The sequence below is a fragment of the Oryctolagus cuniculus genome, chromosome 11 (genome assembly GCF_964237555.1).
Source record: "Oryctolagus cuniculus chromosome 11, mOryCun1.1, whole genome shotgun sequence".
NCBI classification, from domain to species: Eukaryota; Metazoa; Chordata; class Mammalia; order Lagomorpha; family Leporidae; genus Oryctolagus; species Oryctolagus cuniculus.
Window position 1 is genome coordinate 87,662,495 of NC_091442.1, and position 6,237 is coordinate 87,668,731.

Sequence of the window (6,237 nt, forward strand, 5' to 3'; positions counted from 1 at the left end):
AAGTAAATGAAAATAAAAAATAATTTGTGTGTTTTTATTCTTATTGATATTTTCCCTTCCTCTTTTATGAAGTCATACCTTTGGGCCTCCCTGAGTCAGAAGCAAAGCAAAAACTGCATATAGCCAAGCTACCCTCTGCTGTCATCCAGAAATTTGAATTCATGATGGCTGTAGAAACCGAGAATTTAGAGAACCCAGGAAGCAAGGAAAAGTGCCTTCACAGTGGGAGAGAATAAGCCAGTCTGTGTGTTTATCTAAGGGAGCCCCAGATTCTTTACACCCAGGTGTTCCACAGCATGTTGCGTTAAGAGTGCTTGGTAAAGGGAAATCATTTGAGCATCTGAGTTGTTGGGATATATACATACACATTACACTATTTCCTCTTCTCAATCACTAATTAAAACTTACTTTATATGTTTATAGTCTGTGACATAATTCTCATAGTAAAGGTTATAGATCATTTGCATCAAGATTCCCAAGGATACTTCTTTGAAAAAAATAATGCTAATCACTGACCCCTCCCGATGTATTAAAACAAAATCTCTTTATTTTAAATTAACTTCCTAAGTCATTTTAATCACAGTACCTATTATGGTAAAGGCATAAGTGAATTTTCTTGAAAACCTTTATATTCAGAAATTAGTATTTATCATATTATCACAACTAATTTTAATTCTAGTAGAAAATCTGTCATCCTCTCTTCAGTCATAAAGAATTCTTCCTGGGGGGTAGTGGAGCAGGGTAATGTGGTGGTATTGTGTGTAGGAGGTTAAGCCTCCGCCTTCAACTCTGGCATCCCAGATGGGCGCAGGTTGGAGACCCAGCTGCTCTACTTCCCACCAAGCTCCCTGCTAATGCACCTAGGAAAGCAGCAGAAGATGGCCCAAGTGTCTGATCCCCTTCATCTACATGAGAGACCAAGAAGCAGCTAGCTCCTGGCTTCCGCCTGGCCCAGCCCTAACCATTGCTGCCATTTGGGAAGTGAATCAGTGGATGGAAGATATCTCTCTCTCTCTCTGTATTCTCTTTAACTCTGCCTTTCAAATAAATAAAGATACATCTTAAAAAAAAAGACTTCTTGGGTCCAAAATAATATAGGAAAATGTAATGAGTATGCAATTAAGAAACCACTGTATACCGAACGAGATGAGACGCCACAATGGCACACTCCTGATGCTGGCTGCTCTTCTGCCTGTGTGCCCCCGTCTCGCTCTCCTGGTGCGGTGCTTAGTGGCCAGAAAGGCACCGTAGTGGACATATACCAGCGTAAATACCAACTCCTGCTGGGTTCCTGGCACTGCGGGACTGTTTGCTCATGACCAAGATAGAGTCTTAAGTGCTCCAAGGAGCTCAGCCCGGTGCTAGAGGAGATCAAGGGGGCTGTGTCAGAGAGGCAGGCCCTGAGAGATGGCGATAGCAATCACACCCGTGGCCGCTTGACAGAGGCCACCCCACCCCCCACCCTGGCTGAAGCCCTGGAACATCTCACACAGGTGCATGTTGCACCTGCCTACTGCCTTCCACCATCTGCCAGCAGCCGGCAGTGAGCGTGGGCCAGGGCTGCGCCGGAGCGTGGGTGGCCATGGGCATCCCAGGCGTCCAGGGCGAGGTGCTCTGGCACGTAACGGACATGCTGCACTCGCTCTTCTCTAAGCTGAAGCCGCAGGACAAGGAGGACTCGATCATCGTGGTGCTGATCGCCGTGCCTGACCCACGGTACACTTCAGCAGCGACAGAGAACATCAAGGCCTTGTTCCTCACGGGGATCACTCAGGACTCCTGGAGGTCTTCTTCCACCCCCGCAAGTCCTTTGGGAGTCAGCTGGAGGATCAAACAGAACCTCGACTACTGCTTCCTCATGACATACGTACACGAAATCCAGAGGCGTCTACTACGTGCAGCTGGAGGACAAACTCGTAGCCAAGCCCAACTAAAAGTGCACCATGAAGAACTTCGTCCTGAAGAGCCCTCCAAGGACTGGATGATCATGGGGTTCTCCAAGCTGGGCTTCACTGGGAAGATGCCCAAGTCGCTGGACCTGAGCCTGATTGTGGAGTTCACCTTCATGTTCTACCGGGACAAGCCCATCAACTGCCTGCTGGAGCACATCCTGTGGCGAAGCATTGTGACCGACAGAAGGTCAACCTGCAGATCCGCTTCAAGCCGTCCCGCTTCCAGCACGTGGGCATGCACTGCTCGCTGGCCGCCAAGACCCAGAAACTGAAGGGCAAGGACTTCGGGAAGCAGGAGCTGCGGATGGAGCAGGTGAAGTCACCAGCCGAGGTGGCCACAGACTCAATGCACACCAGCCCTTCACCCTGAAGAAGGCCTTCCTGTACGAGGACTTCTGGGCCTTCACGCCTGCCGTGCCCGGGACTTCACCTGCTTCCGCTTCCGATTCTGCCAGCCACTCAGCCTTGAGCGGTTCTTCTTCCGCAGGGGGAATATTGAGCGCCCGCGAGACAAGCTCGTCCCTGGCTGACAAGAAGGCCCCGCAGGAGGGCCGCTCAGCCACTCTGCGCCTCCCCTCCCTGCTGATAGTCTCCGGCTACAATGGTGCGGCAGAAGGCAAGCTGGACCCTGCCTTTGGTCCCCTGGTTGCACTGCGTCTTTCAATCCAGACGGACTTGCCGGGGTAAGTTATTCCCAGTGAGGTCTTCCTGAAGAAGACTGAGTGCCAGGCTCCGGAGGGCGCTTTACGAAGGCCCCGGGCCGCATTGCATCGCTGCTGCTAGGCATGGATGACCCGCGGGGCTGGACCAGGGTCCCAGGAGCCGGTGCTGCCCCACTCACTGGGCCGCGGGGAAGCAGGGGCCCCCACTGCCTGCTGGCCAGCCCAGCCGCCCAGACCATTCGGCCATCCGTCATGTTGGAAGCGCTGACCCTCGGACGCCCTATCTCACTGGAATGCACATGCTACTTTATGTACTGTGCTTTTTATTCTTGGATATATTTTTTTTCACGTAATTCCACGTATACTCCTATCAGAGCGTGACTTGCAATAAGGAGTTAATGAGGAAAAAAAACTCCTGAATTATTGGAGAACCCATTGCCATGTGCAGGAGAGTAAAACATCCTCTTTGTGGTTCACTGGCTCATATAGATTTACTTCTGTCTAGTTTAAGGTAAGTAAATGTGTACGTTTTCCTATTGGGAGGACTTCTTATAGAAAAAAGTACCCGTAAGGGGTAGATGCTTTGGAAATGCACAGCAATTAGTGCCATTTCTCATTGACCCATAGCTTTTTGTGGTATGGTTTTGGAATTGGGATGAGAGTAACATTTTGGTGTCTACAGGGTGGGCTACGTGCTATATAGTGAATAGCGTATATTTTGTGTGAATATAGTCCATACAGAGAATTTATTTCTTGGCAAGCATGGGTATATGTACATGTATATATTTTCAACTAATTGCTCACTGATGACCACACACCTCAATACATCCTGCTGGAGAAGCCTCAGAGGTTACTGGTTCCAAATCTCATACAGACCAGTGAGCTACACCTGAAATTCCAGGCCTCATCCAGACAGTTTTGTGTAAACCTTCACTGCGTTCCCTGTGAATAGTTTATTGCAAACAGAAAAACTTAGCCCTACGATATTGACACAGATACATTTATTATACCCTCCAGATTACACTAACAGAAGGATTGATTCTAGTATGAGACTGGGCTCTGCAGTTGTGTGTGCGGTTTTCTAAACAAAGCTGTGTGGTGGCTTCATGGGAAATACTTTCAGGAGATGGAGAAGTGAGTACGGGGCAGCGTGACTGAGTTCTGAGTCTGCTCATAGGACCAAGATTCTGCTAAAGCTTCCTTAGTTAAATGGCTCACAACTTAGAGAACTTTTCTTAACACTCATCATAAAAAACGTTTTTTTCCTAATTTTTGTGGGTATAGGTGGGATTAGGACTTTTGAAAATTAACCTTATTATCTTGCAGGCACATGCTCCCAAAAAATAAAAATTAATCATAATATAAGCAACATGTAATTGTTACTTGCAGTTTTAATGTTGCTTATATGCAATATAATTGAATATGATTCAATATAATTGAACCCATCTCAAATAAGATAATGCAATTATGATTGCCTGTTACCATGACCCATTGTTTCTACCCAAAAGGAAGTAATTAAACTGGTCAAATTCTTCTCTACTTTGCAATTGTCACCTGAATGTAGGCAAAACCATAACTTCCTTCTACGGTGTTCCCAGAATTGCTCAGAATTCTAGAAAAGCTGGAGGAAGAGGAGTCATCCTAATTGACGAAGGGCTGACCTGTGGGGATAGAGCCTGAATAGGTTTAATATTTATTTGAAGTAAATAACAAAAGAGGCATACTGCATTGGTCTCTGTGTTGGTATATAAACTTTATTTCTTTTAGAAGAACCAAATTAAAATTACCTGATATCTGAGGTGTGCTTTAAAATAGTCCACAAAAAAATAACGTGTAATATGTCAAATAAATTTGGAAAATCCTTAATCATTATTCATGGAGTTTACAGGAGGATTAGTTTTTATCTCTCTGTGTAAGTTTGAAAATTTTCTAATAGAAAATGTTCATAGGATTTTATCCCAGAAAATAGGGACAACTGTTATTTTAGCCAGGTCTAAAACAATGACATTTTAAAGTTTCTTTTACTCCCTACAGTGAAATCTGGCCTTTTGTACATCAACATCTCTGATTAAAATTATGGGGTTTTTTTTTGCAAAAATAAAAAAAGGAAAGGAAGGTGATTGAGGGAGGGAGAATGGGAGTCAGGGAAATATAGTTATATTCTTAGAACTGAACTTACATAATATATGAAATCTGTTCTCTTTACATTAGTAAAAAATGTTTAGAAAAAAGAGGAAAAACAATATTGTAGCGTCATTCTGAGGAGGACAGTGGTCTGAAAGCTTTAGGCCATGCTCAGTTAAAAAAAAAAAAAAAAACACACACACACAAAGTGAATGGTCATCTATTTAGGAAAGAGACAGCTGGAGAAAAAATCCTAAAAATATCTCCTTTAATTTCTGGTATTCAGAACCTCTGTTGCATAGTAGGTGACTATGGATAGAATTGCAGACTATAGGTAATGCATATTTTAAAAAGCTAGAAGAAAGGATTTTGAATGTTATCAAATGATAAATATTTGAGGAAATAGATATATTTACCTTGATCTGAACATTGCACAATCTTTCCATGTTCTGAAACAAAACACAGAAACCTGTACAGGTGTATAATTTTACATCAGTTAAGTATTTTTTTAAAAAATCATCTTTTGAGGCCACATGTGGCATAATGGGTTAAACCGACACCTGCACCACTGTCATCCCATTTGGGTACCAGTTTATGTCCTGGCTGCTCCACCCACTACTTCTCCTCCCCCTCATCCCCTTCTCTCCCTCCTCCTTTCCCTCCCCCTCCTCCAATTCCTCCTCCAGTTCCCCTCCTCCTGCTCCTCCTATCCTTTTTTTAAAAGGTTTATTTGAAAGGCAGAGTTATAGAGAGGCAGATGCAGAGAGACAGAGCAGTCTTCCATCCACTGGTTCACTCCCCAAGTGGTCACAATGGCCAAAATTGAGCTGATCCAAAGCCACGAGCCAGAAGCTTCTAGGTCTCCCACGTGGGTGCAGGGGGCCAAGGACTTGAGCCATCTTCTACTGCTTTCCTAGGCCATAGCAGAGAGCTGGATCAGAAGTAGAGCAGCCAGGACACAAAACCAGGGGCCATATGGGATGCCAGCACTGCAGGCGGTGGCTTTACCCACTATACCACAGCGCAGGCCCCTGCTCCACTTCTGATCCAGCTGCTTGCTATTGTGCCTGGGAAGGCAGCAGAAGATGGCCCAAGTTGTTGGGCCCCTGCAGCCACATGGGAGCCTCGGATGAAGCTCCTGGCTTCAGCCTGGCCCAGCCCTGGACACTGTGGCCATTTGGGAAGTGAACCAGTAGATGGAAGATCTCTCACTCTCTCTCTCACTCTGTGTGTGTGTGTGTGTGTCTGTCTGTCTGTCTCCTCCTCTCCAACTCTGCCTTCAAATAAAAATAAAATAAATCTTTCAAAAAAGTCATCTTTCAACTGATTCAGTTAAATGAAAATATAACTAACTTCTTTACCAAATATAGTTGTGGAGATAAACATTAGTGGAATGTCTGTGATGTGTATACATGTGTCGGTGTGCAGTAATAAGTTGTCAACTGTCTTTCCTTAGGAAAGGGTATCTTTGATGCTGATAGGATGTTCTTCCTTCATTT

At 45.0% G+C, this 6,237-nt stretch overlaps 1 pseudogene; it reads left to right on the forward strand.

The window, feature by feature from the left end:
• The first annotated feature begins 1,146 nt into the window (after nucleotides 1–1,146).
• On the forward strand, nucleotides 1,147–2,735 carry LOC100338977 (alpha-1,3-mannosyl-glycoprotein 4-beta-N-acetylglucosaminyltransferase B pseudogene; annotated as a pseudogene).
• The last annotated feature ends 3,502 nt before the right edge of the window (nucleotides 2,736–6,237 follow it).